This window comes from Equus przewalskii, chromosome 4 (genome assembly GCF_037783145.1).
Source record: "Equus przewalskii isolate Varuska chromosome 4, EquPr2, whole genome shotgun sequence".
Classification (NCBI taxonomy): domain Eukaryota; kingdom Metazoa; phylum Chordata; class Mammalia; order Perissodactyla; family Equidae; genus Equus; species Equus przewalskii.
The window spans coordinates 35,204,320-35,227,787 of NC_091834.1; the positions used below are offsets into that span (position 1 = coordinate 35,204,320).

The 23,468-nt window shown below is 39.3% G+C and overlaps 1 long non-coding RNA gene across 1 annotated transcript; it reads left to right on the forward strand.

The window, feature by feature from the left end:
* The first annotated feature begins 367 nt into the window (after positions 1–367).
* LOC139082789 (uncharacterized) lies at positions 368–21,608 on the forward strand. The gene is made up of 7 exons (XR_011539029.1): positions 368–484; positions 1,341–1,391; positions 1,856–1,944; positions 9,014–9,288; positions 12,266–12,379; positions 12,574–12,643; positions 21,498–21,608. It is a non-coding gene; the product is annotated as an uncharacterized lncRNA (long non-coding RNA).
* The last annotated feature ends 1,860 nt before the right edge of the window (positions 21,609–23,468 follow it).

Below are 23,468 nucleotides of genomic sequence, written 5' to 3' on the forward strand. Positions count from 1 at the left end.
CAGATGAAAGGCCAATGAACACAGCCCTTTGTAACTGACTTCACAGTGAGTACCAATCAACAGAAGCTGAGTGGAAGATGAAGGTGTAGTGGAACAAACCTCACTGAGATCTTGGCCATTTTGCCTTCAGCCTTCTGCCTCCTGAAGAAATTGGGCATAGATACAGGAACCTAACTGGCCACTGAGCCCTGTTCTTGCTACTCATGGAATCAGGTTAAGTAGCTATTTTTATAAAAGACTCTCAAAAGTATTCCCTTGGAATGAATAGAGTTGGGTTTTTTTAAATCGATGTTAAAGTTTATCAGATTGTGAGGAACTGTTAGGTTTTTTATATGTCTATTTTATTCTATTTTATTTTCCTGTGCAGTCATTCAGTCCGCTGAAATGAGATTACAAACTCAAGCAGGGATTACCACAAACGGCTATATATCAACACTTGATTTACTTGATGACACTTGATTACTTGTCATACTTTTTCTCAGAGGTAAGTAGGTTTAGCACCCATACTTCTCCCAAAACGAGAAGTTATATCTACAGGAGGGAAAAAAGAAGGAGATAAACTTAAAATTCTACTGTGATTATTGGAATTGTAGAATGCTATGTGTGGGTCATGCAACCCAAGGCCTTCACATTTCTGTTCACATGAAACTCTTCAATCAGAATTGGTGTACCCCTTTTTGTATTGAGTTTATGCTTCTTGTCATCCTTCTTATCCATTCGTTCCTGTCATCCTTATAAATGCACATAAAATTTCACTGCCTTTGTTGTTGAAATCAAAACATTATTTTTTTCAATCTTTTAACTAAACTCAGGATAAACAAATAAAAAAAAGACTTGCAGATAATTTAATTATTTCAGGAGGTCCCTATACAATAGGCTCTAGGGCTGTGATTCTCAATAGGGAGCAGTTTTGCTCCCCAGGAGACATTTTTTTGATTTTTGCTTGTCATGACTGGGGTTTGGGGTTCCTACAGGCATTTAGTGAACAGAGGCCGGGGAGGCTGCTGAACATTTCAGAAGGCACAGGGTAGCCCCTGACAACAAAGAATTATCTGATCCAAAGTGCCAAAGTTGAGAAACTCTGCTCTAGAGGAAAACTTTAAAAGTGAAATATACATTCTGAAATAGTGAAATATACTAAATTTATAAAATATAATTGAGAAAAACATAGGTTTACTGTTCTTCCAGCATGGGCTTTACTTTTGACCTGCGTATTTTATTTTAAGTTGATGACTAGCCTTATGATATTGCATAGTTGTCAGTGTCTTAGTCTGCTCAGGCTGCTGTAACACAATACCATGGATGGCGCGGCTTAAACAACAGACAGTTATTTCTCACAGTTCTAGGGTCTGGGAAGTCCAAGATTAAGGTGCCAGCAGCTTTGGTTTCTGGTGAGTACCTGCTTCCTGGCTTGCAGACAGCGCCTTCTTGCTGTGAGCTCCCATGGCCTTTCTTTGGTGTGTGAGGGTGGAAAGGGAAATCTCTCTGTCTTCCTCTTCTCGTAAGGGCACTAATCCCATCATGAGGGTCCCAAACTCAGGACCTAATGTAAACCTCATTGTCTCCCCAAGGCTCTATCTCCAAATACTATCACATGGGCCTAAGGGCTTCAACATATGAATTTTTGGGGAAGTAAACATTCAGCCCATAACAGTAAATAAAATAAATCTGCTTTTATTATTTAAATCTAGACAAGAATATACAGTATCACAATTTCAGTCAGAAAAAATCTGTAAATAACATTAACCAGCAAGTTTACTGGAAAATCTCTTAAAGGTGTCTGTTGGTATTATGCTATTATACTTCATATTCCACATTTCCATTTTCTCTTACATACTTCCCTGCATCATTGAAGGTGTTATGGTACAGCAGGAGGACACTGGCCTGGGAGCCACAAAACCTGGATTCCAGTGTTGACTGGGCTTATCAATTAAGGGACCTTGGGTAAGTCTGATCTGTCGGATCTCGTAGTCAAATGGAGATGCTAGAAAATAATGGATGTGAAAGTCCTTTCATAAATAGTAAAGTTCTGTACAAATGTGAGGGGTTTTCATTATCATTCACATTCAGCTAATTAAGGAGGAGATTGAGACGTCTGAAGCCTTCTTCTCAGTTTTGACTGTGCCCCCCTACCCCTTTTAGAAAAGGATGTTCCAGTCACAGAAGGGACCCAGGTGACTGGGGGCCTTTCTGCAATCTTCCTGGCCACCAGTCTTCTAACTTTATCTCTATACTGTGTTCACCTGGACACACATAGTATTTTTCCCAGTTTTTATGAGACTCTGGTTAAATTTAATATGAATCAATCTGCCACGCAGCTATTGTGCCATTTGAGTAGGGTTAGGTCCTAGCTAGGAGAAAGAAGGCCCTTATTTGAAAGGGCTGGTTTGGGGCGAGAATTAATGCTACAGGAGTATTTTAACGTCGGGGACGGGGGCGAGCTAAGAATATGTTCTAGGTCCAAATGTGGCAAATTCACAGGCAGACATTCTGGTTTGAGAGGCCTCACAGAATGGCACAGGTGCCCAGGAGCTGTGTTTGTTCATTGTTCTTTGATGAGTTGGGGCAGATGGAGAATCAGCTCGGCGGGGAGAGGGGGTGGCAGGGGAAATACTCTGTGTCCCAAATACGGACAGCTTGGGGTCATTTGGCATTGGAAGGGGTTAAAAAGAAAGGAGTATAATGAAAACCAAAATCAACTACTCTTTCCTGGGGCTAGCTTTCATGGGAATGAATAGAGGAGTTGAATGGAAACATCTCTAGAATAGAGCTGTAACCCTGGATTGGAAATATGACCTTCTTTCCTATTCCTCCTTTTCAAAAAAAAAAAAAAAAATCAATTCCAAGATAATAGGGAACTGGACACAGAGAATTTGAGTGTCATCTTGGAAAGAATGTTGGATTTGCAAGAACTGGCTTGAATCCCAACTAGCTCTTAGCCTCAGATCCATTTACCTAAAACGGTAATAATAACAATTTTTAAAATTCATATGGCTGTTGGGAGGATCCAAGAAATAAAGTATATAATGACATTTTTAGCACTAGATAGTTATGAACAAATCGTAGTCTTCCTCTCCCCCCTCTATATTTCTTTTCTCTCTTCCTCTTCTACCTATTCTTCTCCACCACTCCTCTTCCTCTCCTCTCTCTTCCCCCATAATCCCTCTCCTTTCTCATCCTCCTACAGCTCAGTATTATTGCTGATGGAAATTGGAAAGGTGTAATGCAAACTAATGCCATATTTTTCCAGCATCCTCTTTTCAGGCTAAGCATGTTTTACAAGAATTATTCAGATAAAAGATTAAGTTAATGGGAAACCTTAAAGTTTAAATCACACAAATAATGTATTGTATATTAATCAACTTGTGATATCTTAAAGCTTAAGTGCATTTCTATGCATTCATGCCTGCTTTGGGATACACCATTTCAAATTCAATTTCTTCACAGCTGCTAACAATTCTGACCCAACTGGTAGATTGTACACTTGGGTAACATGGCAACAGCCCTTCGAGGCCATCTAAATCATTACCAGGAAGAGAACCATACTTTCCTTTTAGAAATATGCTCCTCTACCAGATTGATAACTAACTGAAGAATTGCAGGAGTCCGCTGTGTGTCCTCATTGACTATATTGCCAAAGAGAGCTTATTCAATAGCAGTTATGAAAATGTTCCTTTGGTGTTACTGAAGCATACTGAATATACTTTGATGCATGAAGTTGAGCAGGGTTGAGGGCTTATATCAAAGCAGTTGATTGGCCATTTCATTATTTCAGCATATAGAAAGAGCAGCTTGAGCCAGGCCTGATGGCCTAGCAGTTAAAGTTCGGCATGCTCTGCTTTGGCTGCTGGGTTCTTTTTCCTGGTGGGAAACCACACCACTCACTTGTCAGTAGCCATGCTGTGGGGGTGGCTCATATAGAACAACTAGAAGAATTTACAACTATACACAACTATGTACTGGGGCTCTGAGGGGGGAAAAGGAAGAAGAAGGAGCAAGATTGGCAACGGATGTTAGCTTAGGGTGAATCCTCCCCTGCAAAAAAAAATTAAGAACACCCTTTAAAAAAAAAAGAGCAGCCAGCCATTTAGCCATTTTGGTGCCTTGGTCACCCCCATGGTCCAGTGTATTGGTTTTCCATTGCTCCTGTAACAAATTATCACAAACTTGAAAAACACATATTTATTACCTTACAGTTCTGTAGGTCTGAGGTCTAACATTTGTCTCATTGGGCTAAAATCAAGATGTTGCAAGGCTGTGTTTCTTTCTGGAGGCTCTAGGAGAGAATCTGTTTCCTTGCCTTTTCTAGCTTTTAGAGGCCACCCCTGTGGCTCATGGCACCCTTCCCCCATGTTCAAAGCCAGCAACACTGGGTCAAGCCTTTTTTCTCACTGTCTGATTCTCTCCAGCTGGGAATGGTCCCCTCCTTTTAAGGATTCACATGATTAGATCAACACAGGATAAAGTTCCTAGTGTAGACTTTATTCTTCGGGAGACCATTATTCTACTTGCCACGTCTATGTTTAGCTAGCTGTTGGAAATAGCTAGAGGATCTTTCTTTTAGAAGTACTCCTACCACATTCTTATTCTTTACAATTCCATTTTTTAAAAAATGGCTTCCTGAATTTCTTCTGTTATCCATTTCTTTCTCTTAAGGTATGTTTCGGTCGATGATCAATTCCTCATTGATTTCCCCTCTCTCTTTACCCCATTTTCTGTTAAGCAGTCTACAGATCAGTCCTAATCCTCTAAGTCCACAGATTTATTTATATTCCAGATGTCATCTTTCTTCTTCTTCCTTGCTACATATCCTCTCTTTTGCTACTCTTTTTGTTACCCTATATGTCGTTTCAGTACATATTCCTCTAGATTCATGTTTTATGTCTGTCCCAGAAATAGGTCAGAAAAACGATGGTGATTGACTGAAGTCAACCATCTTCTCTCAAGTGAAGACGTATAATCCCTCTGTTTTTTACTACAGTGATATAACTGCATGGTTTTCATCAGAAACACATCTGTCAAATGATTGATTGCATTTTGCCCTTTGGTGAAGGGCTGGATGTGAGAGATACCGGACATAGTTATCTCATCTCTGATTAATCCGATCTGTATTTCTAGCTGTGATTATAGATTTTAATTCTTTATGAATTTATGTCATGTTCCAGAGGAAATTTTTTTTCATGATCTTTAATTTAAATGTTTTGTCAAACAAGAAAAGAAATCTCAATTGCCTAGGTTGCATTTTACACAAATTCAGGTAACGAATATGCCTGCCCTAGTTTAAAATGTTATGTTGACGTTTTTTGAGAAGAAATTTTTCTAGCATTGCAAATGCATCCTTGAAAATATTCTCTAAAATGTAATTTTCAATCTACACTAGAAACCAACTGCAAGTTTTTTTCTGTCTAGTACTGTTATGGCTAACAGTACATATTTTCCTCCCATATACATATAAATCTGTTTTAAAAATATGTATTTTTCAGCAAGTATTTAAGAAGGATTTCAAATGCTCATAGCTATACGCAAATATGCATTATTTGCAAGCATCTGAATTTGCAGGACTTATATAGAGATATAATAGAATTTACTGAGTTAACATATGCAAAGTTATTGTCTATTGCAGCTATCATGTATCTTCTTTTAAAATTTTACACCATTTATCTTCTCTATAGCTTTTTTCCCAAGTAGAGATAATTCACTAACAGACCAGAAGTCACTTGAATGCGGTAATGGCTCTATAAATAACGAAGATGTGTTTTAATAATATAGCTTTATGAGAGCCAAGTTAAATTAATGTGGGAGGTGTAGGGTGTGTTTGAAGATCTCAGATAAAGCAAGTTTAAATGAAACCTCATCCAATGCTAACTAAAGTAAAATCAGATGATCTCAAAATATACAATATTTGTCAGAGGTGGCAATGGGTTATTAAGAATTCTTAAAATCGTGCTTAAGAATCACTCAAGGAGCTTCTTAAATGTGAGGATTTCTGGCCTCATTTTCAGAGACTGATTTTCTTGGCCAGGGGAAGAGTTTAGGAACTTTCATTCTAGTGATTCTGACACTGGAGGTTCTTGAGGTGTTTTTTGAAACACTGGGTTAGGTAAAGTTCAGGAAATGGGAAAAGGATCAATAGTGTGCAGTCGAGGAAGAGAGATGGCTTAGAGAAGGAACACACTAGCAGACCCAAGTAGAGACAGGGTGATCTTGAATGAAACTGGTGACAAGTACACAGGAGTGGCAGTGCCAGTAGGACCCTCTGCTCCACCAGCCTCTCCTCCAGATTTTGATAGGGACAACTGATGTTTCTTCAGCTACAACTGAAAGACAAGCCCCTAGCTATGTTTGCCACCGCAAACCTCCTCTTATAAAGACATTGTCGAAACTTCACTCAGGGCCTGAAAACTGTGAGAACTAGCTTTTTATTTTTATTTTTTAAACTTATTTATTTTATTGAGGTCATATTGGTTTACAACGTTATATAAATTTCAGGAGTACATCATTATATTTCAACTTCTGTATAGACTGCATCGTGTTTACCACCATGGTGCCCCTTTACCATCTTGCCATCCCCCCTTCCCCTCTGGTAACCACCAATCTGTTCTCTGTATCCATGTGTGTGTTTATTTGTTCATTTTCTACATATGAGTGAAGTCATAGGGTAATTGTCTTTCTCCATCTGACTTATTTCACTTAGCATGATACCCTCAAGGTCCATCGTGTTGTTGCAAATAGCACAATTTTGTCTTTTTTACAGCTGAGAGGTATTCCATTATCTATATCTATATCTATATCTATCTATCTATCTATCTATATGTACCACAACCTCTATATCCATTCTTCCATTGATGGGCACTTAGAGTGCTTCCAAGTCTTGGCTATTGTGAATAATGCTGCAATGAACATAGGGGTCCATATATCTTTTCGAATTAGTTTTTCTGTTCTTTGGATAAATACTCAGAAGAGGAATAGCTGGATCATATGGTGTTTCTATTTTTAATTTTTTGAGAAATCTCCATACTATTTTCCATAGTGGCTGCACCAATTTACATTCCCACCAGGAGTGTATGAGGGTTCCTTTTTCTCCACATCCTGTCCAACACTTATTTCTTGTCTTTTTAGTAAGCCATTTTGACAGGTATGAGATAATATTTCATTGTAATTTTGAATTGCATTTCCCTAATAATTAGTGATGCTGAACATCTTTCCATGTACTTCTTGGCCATCTGTATATCTTCTTTGGAAAAACGTTCAGATCCTCTGGCCATTTTTTGATGAGGTTGTTCATTTTTTTGTTATTGAGTTATATGACTTCTTTATATTTTGGATATTAACCCCTTACTGGTTATATAATTTGCAAATATTTTCTCCTAGTTGGTGGGTTGTTTTTTCATTTTGTTGATGGTTTCTTTTGCAGTGCAGAAGCTTTTTAATTTGACGAAGTCCAATTTGTTTATTTTTTCTTTTGTTTCACTTGCCTGAGGAGACAAGATGTTCAAAAAGATAATCCTAAGGCCAATGTCAAATAATGTACTGTCTATATTTTCTTCTAGGATTTTTATGGTTTCAGGTCTTACATTGAAGTCTTTAATCTATTTTCAGTTAATCTTTGTGTATGATGTAAGACAACGGTCCACTTTCATTCTTTTGCATGTAGCTCTCTGGTTTTCCCAACACCGTTTATTGAAGACACTCTCCTTTCTCTGTTGTATGTTCTTAGCTCCTTTGTTGAAAATTAGCTGTTCATACATGTGGGGGTTTATTTCTGGGCTCTCAATTCTGTTCCATTGATCTGTGTGTCTGTTTTTGTACCAGTACCATGCTGTTTTGATTACTATAGTTTTGTAGTATATTTTGAAATCAGGGAATGTGATGCCTCCAGCTTCGTTCTTTTTTCTCATGATTGCTTTGGCTTTTCGGGGTCTTTTGTTGTTCCATATCAATTTTAGGATTCTTTGTTCTATTTCCATGAAAAATGTCATTGGGATTCTGATTGAGATTGTGTTGAATCCGTAGATTTCTTTAGGCAACATGGACATTTTAACTATGTTAATTCTTCCAATCCATGAGCATGGAATATCTTTCTATTTCTTTATGTCTTCTTCAGTTTCTTTCAATAATGTCTTATAGTTTTCAGTGTTTAGGTCTTTCACCTCTTTGGTTAAATTTATTCCTAGGTACTTTACTCTTTTTCTTGTGGTTTTAAATGGCATTATATTCTTGAGTTCTCTTTCTGCTAAGAGAACTAGCTTTTTAGAACTCTCAATAAGTACCAGCCCTGTCGGGCTTGCACTGTCTTTGTACCGAAATAACAAAATTGAGAACAGCCGGGTACCAACCTGGTGTGCCCAATAGGGCCCTCTCCAAGATCACTGTGGTTTGCCCAGGTCTGAAATTCTTCTTCTTCTTCTTCTTCTTTTTTTTTTTTGGTGAGGAAGATTGTCACTGAGCTAACATCTGTTGCCAATCTTTCTCTATTTTATGTGGGATGCTGCCACAGCGTGGCTTGATGAGGGGTGCTAGGTCCATGCTGGGAGCAAACCTGCCACCCTGGGCCACCAAACTGGAGCGGTCCAACTTAACCACTACGCCACAGGGCCAGCCCCCACAGGTCTAAAACTCTTTAAGTTTAATTTTTTTAAAAAAGGAGAGGGTTTTAATTGCATAACTAGAGATTAACTTAGAGTTATCCCTTTAGTTGGAAGACTTTCAGTGTATTGGTACCTATCACTAGGTAGGGAAGGAGAAGGATATAGATTTGCTCTTCCTTAGACACATCTGATAGCAACACAGAGAGGGAGACAATGCAGCAGGTGGCGGCTTGATGGGCAGGCAGAGGAGGGACTTCCAAAGGCTCCTGGTTTTGCCCAGGTCTGGCCTGTTGGTTTCAGTGGGGCAGCCACTGGCGGAGGCTGTGCCTGGAGGCTTCTCAGGCGGCTCAGCTTCCCCTCTTTTCTGATTTTGTTTGTTTAGGTTTTTAATCCAACTGTCTTCTTTTTTTTTTTTTTTGAGGAAGATTACCCCTGAGCTAACTACTGCCAGTCCTCCTCTTTTTGCTGAGGAAGCCTGGCCCTGAGCTAACATCGTGCCCATCTTCCTCTACTTTACACATGGGACGCCTGCCACAGCATGGCGTGCCAAGCAGTGGCGTGTCCGCACCTGGGATCCGAACCGGCGAACCCCGGGCCTCCGAGAAGTGGAACGTGCGAACTTAACCGCTGCGCCACCGGGCCGGCCCCTGCAACCGACTTTTTAGAAGGCCCCACCTTCCCAGGGAATTCACTAATTAAGGTAATACACTATTTATTTCCATAAACAAAGCCTATGGAAGGAGTATTCATTCATTAACTAAGAAATGTGATCATTTCCACTGTTGTACCCGAGTGCTTCAAAGCACAATTGTTGTTGTTCCCGTCAATTAATCCAGGTGACTGAGGAATGTGAGTAAGAAAGGACTGAAATATATCCCAAGTGAGTTTTCAAGATGAAAAAAATAAAAAACCCAAACCTAAGGTATCTAAACTCATGTTGTCTTAAGCATGTTAAGAACTTGCTTCACAGCAAAGAATAGTCTCAGTGCAGAGGAGAGGATGGTCACATCTTTTTAGAATGAGGTAATTTTATTCCATAGAACTTACTGGAGCTTGGAAAGTTTTAAGCAGCCTCTTCTTTGTGCTGAGAATATATTAGGAAGAACTATCTCCTTCAGGTATGATGAATGCCATGGAAGCATCTAGCTAGGGAATGTGGGAAACAATTCTTGATATTTTTTTTTTCCTAGTAGGAGCCCTTCTTTGTTTGTTTTTTGCTTCTTTTGTTCTTAAAAGGTGTGCTTTTTGGTGAGGAAGATTGGCCCTGAGCTAACATCTGTGGCCAGTTTTCCCTTTTTTTTCTGCTCCCCAGAGCTCCAGTACCCTAGTTGTGGGTCCTTCTGGTTCTTCTATGTGGGATCCACCACAGCATGGCTTGATGAGTGGTGTGTAGGTCTGAGCCTGGGATCTGAACCTGTGAACCCCAGGCTGCTGTAGCAGAGCGCACGAAGTTAACCACTACACCATCGGGCTGGCCCGGATAATTTTTTTTATTATTAAAATGTTTTTATGATTTAAGTAAAGATGGCTATTGAATTTTAAAAATAAATATTTATTAGATATCATTAATTACCTATACATAGTCTTAATACTTAATTTAAAGAATAGTTCATGAATGATAAAGAAAAAAAGAAGAGTCATTTAGCAGCCATTCCTTCCAAATAACAAACTGTATAAATTTCAAGGCTAAGGAAAACAAAAATTTTTATGAAGTTTTTAAAGAAAGTACCTGGATTAAGTAGCAATGGTTGAAGTGATAATCAAATAAAGTCTTTTGCAGAAAAATAAAAATGATCTATCTTCCACACATTCCACCTGCCCCAGCTAATTCTTTCAGTATTTTCTCATTAAGATATAATTCACGTGCTATAAAATTCACATTTTTAAAAAGTGTAAAGTTCAGTGGTTTTTGATATTTCACAAAGTTATGCAACCTCACAGCTACCTAATTCCAGAATATCTTCTCACACCAAAAAGAATCTCTGACTCAGTAGCACACACACCTCATCCCCCACCCACTCCCCTGGCAACTACTAATCTACTTTCCGTTGGTGTGGATTTGCTTATTCTGGATATTTCATATAAACAGAGTCATACATGTGGCTTTTGTATCTGGCTTCTCTCACATAGCACATGATTTCTAGGTTTATCCCTGTTTCAGTGTGTATCAGTACTTCACTCCTTATGGCTGAATAATATTCCACTGTATGGATATACCACATTTTCTTATTTACTCACAGGTTAATGGATACTTGGGTTGTTTGCACTTTAAGTTATTATGAGTAATGATGCTATGAACATTTGTGTACAAATTTTTGTATGAACGTATATTTTCGGTTGTCTTGAGTATACACTTAGAAGTGGTGCTGGGTCACCTGGTAACTCTATGTTTAAGGAGCTACTAAACTGTTTTCCAAACTGGCTTTGCCATTTTACTTCCCCACCAACAATGTATGAGGGTTCCAATTTCTCCATATCCTCACAAACACTTGCTGCTGTCTTTTTTGTTATAGCCGTTTTAATGAGCGTGAACCGGTATCTTGCTGTGCTTTTGATTTGCATTTCGCTTCTTTCCATAGTTTGAAATTGATTCAGTAGTGAAAAAGGAGGAAGCTCATGATTGTTTTTATACCTCTGAGTAAACTGAAAAAAGAAAGTGACTCTAGAGTTAGTTCAGAGCTTAGCTATTTATTTATATATATTAGTCTTTTAATACAAAGGATGCATATGGCTTATCAAAATGTGTATATAACATAAATGTTGAAAAATATAAAATATTCCAATACAGTAATAGAATTTGCTGTACTTGGCAAGTAGAACACAGGTGGGGTGACTTGTACCATGCAATGGATGTATTATAAGGTTTGTACACTCACCAGAGATGGGGTAAACTTTGTATCTGAGCTTCCTATGAGCCGAAGTAAAGTGACAAACTGTAAAATCAATAATGCTCATAAGGTGAGAAACAAGTTAGAATGCTTTACTGACTGTCGTAGAGTCATTATCTATGCTCTGTGGTCCCTCCTACATCAAGGAGATCCTGAATCCTGATGCAGTCCTTCCCATTGCTGACTATGCCAGATGATAGAAGAGCTGAAATCGGCCTCTAACTTCTTTCTGCCCGGCAAATCCTTATCTACACGCTTTCTCTATGCCCTGCCTTCCTTTACCACTGAGGAAATTCGAACTCCAGCCAAGGCCAAACTCATATGCTATTTTTTTCTTGGTAGGTCCTTAACACTCCCCAACAGAATTAACTTTCCTTTCTCTGTGTTCCCATAGCAGTTTTTAAGCAGCCGTTGTATCGAATTTATCATCGTAATTCGTTTATGTGTCAGTCTTCCCGGTGGACAATGATGGGTTCCACAGGAGGGAAGTATCTTCATTTTCACATCCTCAGTGCCTGGGACAAAGTGGCACTCAACAAAAGGTGGCTGTGTCAAACTGATCCCGTCCATTAGTCCTGACTCCTCACCCTCTCATGGGCGCACATTGGTTTGCTACTGTCTCTCTTTAAAAGTGACCCCCAGAATGAAAACCCACCTTTCAGATTTTAGCTCATCAGTGTGCAAAGTGCTCTTCTGCTCTGGAAACCAGGTTTTCTTCAGCTTCCGCTTCCTAATCTAAATGTAAGCCTTTATTTGTATCCCTGATAAATGTAATCTTGTTTTCTGCAGGAAAAAATAATTTCGTCTTGCCAGACTTAGACGATAAATTGCAGTTTTAGCTCTGTCATCCATCACGACCACTCTATCAAGGAGTTTGATGTCATCTGCATATGGGATGATAAGGTGAAATATGTTCATTTGCCTTTTTAATGTAATTACGTGTTTAGTGCCAAAGGAAAAAAAATACACTACGTCTAATTATTTATTTGGAAATTTTTGTTCTTCAAAATTCTAAAATATCACATTCCTCTTTGGAAAAATATGGCATCATTTAATATATGTGTCTTCTACCTGACATGTCTACCTGACGCCCACAGACCTGCTGTATGTCCCCACTATGTGCTCCTGCAACATCCTGTACCTGCATTATCATAGAGCTCCCACATGGTATATAATAGTCTGAATAATTGTCTCTCTCCCTTACCAGTCTACAATCTCTCCTTTACTCAGTATCTCAGTAGGTTAGCACATTGCCTGGCTAAAATTTGGAGTCAAATCTACTTCAGATCAATTATGTAAGGTGTATGAATACTACATTCTTTTGTGTGGTTCCACCACTGGATCAGTAACTAAAAAGAGGGAGTATGCTATCTCAAAGTAGCAAGAGACTTTATTTCAGGGAAGGTTAAGGCAGTCAGCAGATCGAATTATTTCTCTGATGGCACATTTCAAGTTTACCATAAACTAATCAATAATCACATTCAGAAAATTTAAAACCTCAAAATATGAAATATAATAATTTATTAATAAACAAAATGTTAATGTGGAAATTAATTATTCCAAGGTTTGTTTTTATTTGCTGCCCTGAAACTTCTACATAACTCTGGACTGCAGTGCTGAATCACTTGGGGCAACCAAGGCACTATTTATCTGTCTGTCAGTTGTCACCCTGTAGGGGCTGCGTGCTGCTGTAATGTTGAAAGCTATGCCACTGTTATTTCAAATACCAGCAGGGTCACCCATGGTGGGCAAGTTTCAGTGGAGCTTCCAGACTAAGACAGACTAGGATGAAGGACCTGGCCATCCACTCCTGGATAATTGGCCATGAAAACCCTATGAATAGCAGTGGAGCATTGTCTCATAAAGCACCGGAAGGTGAGAGGATGGAGCAAAAAGACCACTCTGCTGTACACAGGGTCGCTAGGAGTCAGAATTGACTCAGTGGAACTAACAACAAGAAGGCACTATTCAGGGGGTCTTATTCCTGAAGCATTAAAAGGATCTTATTAGAAGCCATCCCACCCAAGAGGAGGTCCCACAGCAGGAAGGTTAAGGACAGTGTTATGGTGAGAACCCAGTATAATTCGGTTTTTAAAAACTCTACTCTGCAAGACATCCCCATGATATAAGTATTCTTAATTAGCACAGAATTTCAGTTCCTTCATATAAAATGCTGCGGTGCTATTTAAGACTGCTTAAAATTCTCTTAACTTGTCCCATTTGGCAAACTAAGCCAGGGTCTTAGGAAATGTAGTGCTGTAGTGTATAGGAATGTGGGCAGGCTGTGCGAGCTCCCTCCAGATCTGAGAGAGCCATTTGTTGACCTTACGTTGAATTCTTATGTTTGAATATATCATCAGGATGCAACAGCCAGCTGCTGGCTAACTGACAAGAGAAACTCCTGGAACTCTAAGGCAGAAAAATGTAACAAGTGGAAAACTACCAAAACTGAAGTTTTTCAGATATGATTTGCTTCTTAATATACATGCACAAAAGCAGCCCTAATGAAAAGTAGGTTTTCTGTTAGCAGATGCCAAAGAGACAAAAATACTGTTCCTGTCGGCTTTCTTTCTCTTTGGTAGCTATTGGATGCCATGAAAAAGAAAATACAGCTAGATTTCCTGAACCCATCCAATATTTTTAATATCTTGACATCTATATTTATGTTCTGTCAAAATGTTTATAATATAAAGCATTTATTATAAATCCTGAACTTTATTTTTTGAATCAGAACAGAAATTATTAAGGATTCACATGCAGTTGGCCTTGAGTCTCTGCTATGACCTGGTCCTGTTCTCTAGAAATTTACAGTTAAAAAGAGATGTCATTTGACAAGAAAGCTTTTTTCCTCTGCTTTCTTCCACTACCATCAAAAATAATAAAATAAAGTACAAGAATTAACTAAATGAACAAATGTTACCCTGATAAAAAAAAGCACAGGGCGTGGAAAACTGTCAAGAGTATGTGGAAGAGGGAGGAAAGCCAATGAGGCAAAAGGTGAAGAAAAAGGGGACCAAGGATATAAATAGATTAAAACATGATTGCATGTGGCAAGTAAGATCACCATATGATTCAAACACGCCTGCACAGCCAGAGCACCGTCAGAATCGTGTTTTAATGATGACCAAGGCACCTCCTGGGCACAACTCACCTTAGGCTGAAAGTCAGCTTGGTGGAAGATTAGTGCCAAAGTATTGGGAATGGGATGTGCAAGTATACTGCCCTTAGGTGGATCCTCATGGAATGGTACCTAAAGCCTACCAAGAAGACAGCCCAAGTGTGAACACTAAATGCGCTGTTTTCGTTAAAATCTGTAAAAGACACTAGTAGCAGACTTTCCCACCGCATTGACAAAGTGCACCATGAAGGGGGTACCCTACTTCATTGGAGAGTTCATTGTGACTTTGTGGAGCTGAAAGAGTTGGCTCATGGGCAGCTTTGGCAATTTGGGGGTATTTGGTTCACTTAGAGCTGTCATGTTATGGCATCAGCAAAACTGGTGGAACTGACTGGCTTTGACACTAAATGGAAGTGGCGCAGTGCCAACGGGGACAGCAGAAGGGTTGCAGGAGGCCTTTCATAGAAGCTCCATAGATGCTGCAAGCTAGAGAAGCACGTTTCAGGAAGAGGAAAAGGGTAGGCATCACACAGTATCTGTGAGGAATATGTTCTTAAGGTGAAACACCTTTCAGAACTCTTGAAATTAGTGAGTGAGGGTGAATTTTGAAAACGGACTGAAAAAATTAACTATAATTAAGTGTAGAGTGTGGGTTAGTAAGATAATGTAATTTGTCATCCAAACAAGGATAACTTTCAGAATGAAGGATGTCTTCCTAATAATTATGCCAAGACAACAGATGTGAAACGAGACAGTCCTGGACAAATTGGAATGTATAGTCACACTATAAGGATCTGTCACTTTCAACTCTGTTAGTTTTGTAATGTTTGCAGTTTTTGCTAAGCATGTATTTTTTTTCAAATTGGAAAAATACGTAAAATTATATAAGTTACGCATCTAAATGAAGTAAAGGAAATAGAGTCGCATAAGAGTGACAGGACAAAAATAGGAGCATAAGGTTTGCATTGTTATGTTGACCCTAGTACCCCCCTTCCTGACCCCACGTTATAGTCTGGAAAATATGTCTGAAAATTATGTCTGTAAAAGTGTTATGTCTGTCAGTTGTTCATCACCCACTGGAAATCCCCAAAGCAGCTTACCTTGCTTAGCATGGTCACACTCTCCCAGCAGTTGTGGTACACCCCACTTTAGTTATTTGATTTTACTCTCTGCCTTGTCTTCTCTCTGAGAGAGTAGAAAGAAGGTCCAAAGGGATATTTTATGTTAAAAACCTGGGGATCAAGTTTAGAAGCACAATGCTTCTCATCAAAGCTGGACACAGCAGTCCTGTCAAGATACTAATGGTAGTTAATTTCTTTATAAATAGAGTACCCAGGAGATCAAGATCCTAATTTACTTTGTTCCTAATTCACAAAGACAAGTTGACTTCTTTTTTTAATCTAAGTTGAGATTTTGTCTTCAGTGAATTCTAACATGTAGCTAGAAGTTTCCATTGCAAAATACACTTGTTTTGTTTTAAGTTCTTTTCAAGTGACTTTATAACCTTTGAAAAGCTTCAGTGTCTGTCCATAGGGCAGGTACAGATAAAATTATGCGGTCTTCTGCCATTGTTCCTGCCCATTCCCTTGAACAAATGCCTTCATGAAAGAGAGGAAATTTGAGGACTTCGCTCCCCAGTGCCCACAGAGGTGCAAGTAAAGCTGGAGTTGATGCCGGATATAAGAGCAGATGGGCTGTCAGTCCACTGATTGTAATCTGATAGCTCTACAAAAGGTGAGAAGAGCTATCAGCTGCTAAAGGCAAGGCTGGCAGGGGAGGGAGCTGACTACTTGGTCTGATTTAAGATCTCTGCCCAAAGTCTTTCTAAAACTTCTCTTTATTAACCTTCCCAGTAATGTAAGATCTAAGAGGCCACAGATTTTTGTGCTTTATTCACAGGAGTATCCCTGGGTCCTATAACAGTGCCTGGAGTAGAGTAGAAGCTCAAAAATAGTTGTTTAATAAAAGAATATTTCTTCACCTTTAAAACAGGGATATTAATAGTACCTGTATCCAGGATAGATATTCAACTGGCTTTCATTCTGATATATAATTTCAACGTCACAGGGTTGTCGTGATGATTGCATGAATTAAAACAAGTACACTACTTACAATAGTAGCTGGCACATAGCAAGTGGTCAATAGATGTTAGCTGCCATCATTTGGAAGACAGGGAGGTTGACATTCAGGAAGATTGGGGAACAATGCAGGAGCCCGCTGGTGGGAACCTGTGAGTCTGAGAAGCAGTAACAGTGGTTCATGCTTAGTCCCACCTGATTGTGAGGAAGGACTGTTGTCCAGGATGCTGTAGTCCTCACCTCATGGGCCCAGGCTTGAACTTGACTGTCAGGATAAGGGATTGGGAGCAGGGAGTTGGGGTGAGTTGTGAGCAAACTGGTGACAATAGAGAAAAGGGCAATGAGAGCTAAAGTCAAATGCACAACCCCCCCCCCCCCCCCACATGCCAGGAGCTTGTTTACTATTCAACCATTAGTTCGTTTTTCTTTGGACTTAATACATTGTATATTCAGGGATCTATTCTCTGTTAAAATGCAAATATCCTTGCCATAGGAAGTCATACATTAACCTACCATCAGTAAATGGCATTTATATCGTCTAGCCAGGGCTACTGTTCTCTTGATGAGGAGATGGTAAAGTTCTAAGAGAATGGGCCACACAGCAGGAAGTTTGATAATGGGGCACAGAGTTCATCAGAGCATGGGACAGTGCCCAAGAAGAGGCACTGCCATAGAGGAGCACTGTATGTGGATAGCTGCTAGGTAGCTAAGGTTGAGGGATGGAGGGAGCAAGATGTGAACAGAAGAGGTAGGAGGACCCTATCACCAAAATATCTATTGTCTACCTGGGAATAAATTGTGTTACAAAGATGAGAAGTTCAACAATATTGTCAGAAGTTTTTCAGCTTAATTACTCTGTTCTTTTTCCTAATAGAAGCTTCATCAACTTAGGAGATAGTACATGGTACTCTTTGGTTAGGTTACATGTATGTAAGAATCAGGTCAGTTGTAGAAGGTTAAGTTGGGTTGAAATTTATGCTATTTGTAGTTTGGTAATAATAATTCTTATACTTCACTCTATAATGCAATATATATAGTCTATATATTATATATAATCTATTTGGTCCCAATGACTCTGTGAGGTATTTAGGGCCTGTAATATTAACTCTATTTAATACATGAAGAAACGAAAGCACAAAGAATTAAGACACAAGGATAGTGGTAGAAGCCCCTGGGGGTGGGAATTGAAACCATGCTTTTCTGACTTCAGATTCAAGGATTTTTTTTTAACCATACTTGGCTGCCTCTCAACCACAAATTAATTGGTAGCATCTGGCAAACTGAAAAACAAAATTGTTTTGCTTTTGTTTTGGGTTTTTTTGCCATTAAATAGGAAAACCTTCTGGGTTCTACCAGTTTGCTCTCTATTGAATATACTAATTGAAGAGTAAACTAGTTCTGTTCTCTAAACCAGAAGTTCTAGAGGATGTACAAGATGATCCATCAGGATATAGGAAGAAAATATTAGGATTTTAGTTTTATATTTTTGGATATGTTTAAATGAACATAGTATATCACTGCAGACTACAGTATACCTTAATATATATATACAGATACGTGCACACATGTATATAGCAATAAAAGTGTTTGTAAGTAAGCGTATTTACAAATATTGAGATGCCTGATTTTTTTTTTTTTTACACACAGAATTACAGGCTCAAAAAAGCTTGAAAACCATTGTTTTAACTGATACCACTTTCCCTAAAATGCCTGCACTGTTTTTAGCTAAGTACACGTCTTTCGTTTCACCTTATGCTTACTGCAACAGACTATGACAATGGGCTGCTGTCCCCAGAATAAGAGAAGCTTTGAGTGAGAAGGACCTGGAGGGGTCAATTCCCCTAACCCCTTCATTCGACAGAGGAAGAAGCTGAGGCTTACCGGGGTTAAGGGATTTGCCCAAGCTACAAGTGAAGGTTGAGACCAACAATATGAGAAATGGATGGAAAATCCAGTTAATGCTTAGCTAGCCACGGTAATGTGTTATGGGGCTGGCTTGCAGAAATGAAACCCGTTAATAATCCCCAAACCTTATTTTAGCCAGAAGTTTTAAATGCCTCACCTATCAAACTTTTTGCTGAAGATGATAATGTAATGGCTTTGTTTCTCTGGATGCCCAAGAAAGTCTGCATTAAGCAAAAATGTCACACATTTACTGCTCACTGGGTAACTGGTTATCCACAAATACAAATGTGGAGAATACATATAGCTATTTAATTATATACACCAACTGGCAGAGACAATTGTTTTTAAACAAATATGCCCCTCATCCCCGATTGTTGTGAATGAAACCAGATTATAATATTCTCCAACAGGTAAATAATTACTCACTCAAATTCCGCTGAACTTTGAAATATCCTAAGTCTGTTTCTGAAGGAACCATCATCTCCTTGGAATTTAAACCAGACCAGTGCTGGACTATCATCATATGCTAAATTCCAGTGTCTGTTTGGTTCTATTTCTGGACTCTCAATTCTCTTCTGTTGACCTGACTGTGTATTTAATTACCAGTGCATAAGGCTTTTATTTACTGAAATATTATGGCAGATAAGACTAGTCCCCCTTCATTACTTTTTAATTTTATAAAAATGTCTAGGCTGTTATTGAATGACTTCCCCCTTCCCATGAGCTTTAGAATCATTTTGACTATTCAAAAGCAGAACAAAACAAAATAGCCAAAAACCACCATCACCAGCAAAAAATCTGCTAGTATCTTTATTGGGAAACACATGAAATTTATAGATGGTTTAGTGAGAATTGACTTTCTTATACTATTGAATCATTTTTCCCCAAATAGACTATTTAAGTTTTTTTCAGTTAAGATGTATCTTTTCATTTATTCAATCATTTTATGTTCCCTTGGCAAATGAGCTTGTTTTTATTCTATATTTTCTAACTGCACATTATATGTAAGACATCTGTGAACATATTTTTACAAATCTTATCTGTCATTTTACTGAATTTTCTTATGATTTATAGTTGTTTCTTAGTTGACTCTCTTGGGGTTTTCCACGTAGCTATCCATCTCATTTGTGAATAATGACTATTTTGTCTCCTCTTTTCCATTTTTTATGCTTCTTATTTTGCTCTCTTATGTAACTCTGTCAACTACTACTTCTATAGAAATTATTTAATGAAGCCTCAATTATTGATCATTTATAATTTTTTCCCATTATAATGATGCTGCAGGGAACATATGCATAGAGTTTGAGTAGTTTGGGTCATTTCCTTAGGAGAGATTCCTAAAAGTATAACTTGTTGGGTCAAAAGGTATGATAATTTTGAAGAATTTCAATATATCCGTCATATTACTTTCCCCAAAGGCTCTGTCAGTGACTCTGATCACCTTTGCCACTCTCTGTGCCATCCGGAGGCTCCCAGCACAGAAACCCTCTTCCTACCCCTTCCACTGTGAGCCTTTCCTTTGCTGCCCACTGAGGGGGCACCTGGGAAATTCCATGTCAAGCCTCCCAAAATCAAATACAAATCAAACACAGGAACATTAAATTGCCACTAAGTAACTCAGTAATCAATTTGGAGATGAAATTTAAGTAATTTGGAGATTATTTGCTCACTCTACCTGCAAATCATCGTAGACTCCTCATTTCCTTCATTCCTCACATTTTAAAAGCCACTAAGTCCGGTAGATTCCACCACCTTAACTTTTCTCCTATCCATTCTTTATTCTCCATCCACACTGTTACTGCCCTACTTCAGGAACTCACCCTCTCTCATCTGGACCACTGTAATACCATCTAACTGATCTTATAACCTCTGAATAAGCCTTTCTCCGCCCCTACTCAAAACACTTCAATGGCAGGAAATCTCCACAGGATGGCCACCGTCTATCTGTCCAGTTTCTTATTTTAACCTCCCACTTACATACTACCTTCTAGCCATACCAGACTATTTGCAGTTCCCTGGCAACTTGCAATCCCAAGTCTCTGTGGTTTTGCATGTGCCATTCCAACTGCAGGAATGCCCTCCTTAGCACCCCACACCCTCAACCCCATTCCCCCAGAAAAATCCTTTTTATCCTTAAGATTCAATTCAAGGAGCTCCTCTCTGGTGAAACGTTTCCAGTCGCATCCCTTGTCTCCCACTCAAGAATTATTATAGAAAGGGCTATCCATTGATGGACTATGGCAATATTTCTTGAGGTTACTTTTGTGCCCAGATACCAGGATTCTTATATAAGTGGAACAAAGATTGATGAAAATTGTTAGGGACTGGCTTTTCCCCTCTTTTTGGTGAATTATATTTGTTTAACGTGACTTCAAGGTTATTTAATACAAATCTCTTTCCACCATCAGCATAAACACAAGAATTGGCATTGCAGAAGGGGCCTCCATCGTGAGCTAGGGGAAGGATGCTTAAAAAGTTAAGAGTCGACTCTGCATCTCCCCGGTTCCTTGTGCCTCAGGGCACGTGCCTTGCTGACTGTTAATGATTACCTTAGGCCCTGAAGCACAATGATGAGAGACCCCCAGTGACTGTTGCAACTTCACACAAAGCTTTTGGTTTTCTCCATTTTTTTTGATAGGGGAGAGATTCAGAAATCCTGTGAGCTAGTTTGATAGAAAGGTAAAATCTTAGATGTGGAAAGGGGGGTGGTCAGCATGTTATATCATTCAACTTTTTGCTTCCAGAAAGACCTGAGGAACTCACCAATACCTCCTGTTTCTAAAAGTCTGTGGGAATCAAAAGTCCTTTGTTCATCCAAGCCAGTACTTGTCAGCCCTCAGCAGCAGGGAATTCCTAGGTCTCACTTTCTGTCCTGCCTGCCAATGTCCTTATCTCCTCTAACTCCATTTTCCACCTCTAGGGTGACTCCTCTACTGGGACTGCTAGGGAGCAAGAGTCTTCCCTGAATAATGCCAATAACATGCTTCCAACTTATACCAGAAGAGCATCCCTCTGATTCTGCAACAGTGGGTGAGTTGGGCAGTGGGGGGAGCCCACATGTGAACACAGCACTCAGAGTTCACTGAGGAAACTGAAGAGGTGTCCCCATTACACACCTGGGGGATGCATTGTGCTTTGCGCAGCACAGCTGCCCTTCTGCAAACTGTTCCAAAGCAGGCCCATTTATTCCACATTCCACCGCAAGTGTCTGTTAATATCCAGTGAGATGTTCAAAGCAAGTTAACCATCTACAAGTTACGGGGATGCTCTTTTTTGTGGATTCATGGGGAAACACAGAGAAAACTGTTAACATATGTTTCTGTTGTGGCCCTTTGTCTTATCACAGTTTGAAATTGTATAAAATCAATTACGTGCTTTGAATTACTCCCTTCCCTGGCACAAAAACATTTCTTCATTCTTTCGGGATAGTGAACACTTTGCAACATCCACCACTAACAGCCTGTTAGGATTCTCTGCTAAATTAATGTAGTACAAATAAACCAAACAGAAGGCTGGTGGAATGCTAAACATCCCTCACTCTCCTCTGTTGTGGCCTCCTTGCAGCTTGGGACTTCTCTGCCTTGCTGCTGCAACATCTGGACAGCATTCGGGGTTGTTTCTCAAGGACACAAGTGTGCACCTCCGGTGAATTTCAACTTTCAACATTTCTCTGGCTCTAATCTATATTTAATGTTTCGTGACTGGTAGTCAAAGAAGCTTCAGCTAAATATCAGGCTGGAATGAAAATGATCCTTGGGAGAACATTTGCTTCCAGCGTGCGCCAGCAAAGTGTCTGTGACAGAGGCTTTCCCCAGAGATTTGTTGCCCATTCTCTTGCAGTAATAATAATTATGCCTTATGATTGCTGTGCCCACATAATCAAAGATCACTTCATCAAATGTGATCCCGAGGGGAAGCTGCCTCTGCTCCTAACTGGATGTCAGTCACAGAGAGCAGCACCCCTAGGGATCCCCAATCTTTCGATTGCCCTTTTCGGTACTGTGCTGTTAGCATTGTGTTTCTTCATATTCTTCTCAATGCAAATGATGTGTAAATCATGCCCTCCAGAAGGCACATGTGGTGAGGGGGAGAGGCTGGGGAGGGAGGTGGAGCTGGTGTATTCTTCTCTCCCCAGGCCCCCTCCCCAACCTACCACAGGGATTTCTCACATGGAACATAATTACATCTGTGCCATATGGGCTCATTTATATTCTATTACAGGTTAAGCTAATACGACTCAGAAATACGCTATAAATACCTCAAAGTATTCTAGAGCTGTCAGAACACTTGTCATTTCTTGCTCACCCGTTTGATTGCTAGTGTTTTTGTTTTTGTTGGGAGATTCAGAGAGCTAAGAAAGCCTGCTGGCGTGCTGGTGTCCAGTCTATAAATATAGTTTAATTTCCTGTATTATTGCAATCTTTGGGCTTGCAAAGAAAAGTCTTTCTTTATAAACCTGGAATGGCCCCAAGACATGGGCACTGAAGCCCCTATACTTGTAGATTTTAATTTCCCAAGAGGTAGAAAATACAGATTTCAGATGTGTGGTTTTGTCAGCTTTAGAGTATTTCTTGTCTTTGTTTGATGTAATTATTCATTGTGATAGAGAAACACCTGCAGCGGCTGACACACCAGAGAAACGTGCTGCTCGAGTTCTGAGTTGGTTTGGATGTCAGGCAAACCTCGTCGAGATTTTACACGTGGCATGATAATGAGAAGTACAATCTGTAATGAGTAATGAGCTCAACAATGATTTACAAGGACATGTTGGGTTGTTTTTATGCAATGGTTAAAGTCCATCAACCCATTAATTTCTTCCATCAGTTTGGAAAATTGGTGGGTCATGCTTGTGTAGGCTGTTAACCTGATGATTTGATTGTGTAATTAATTT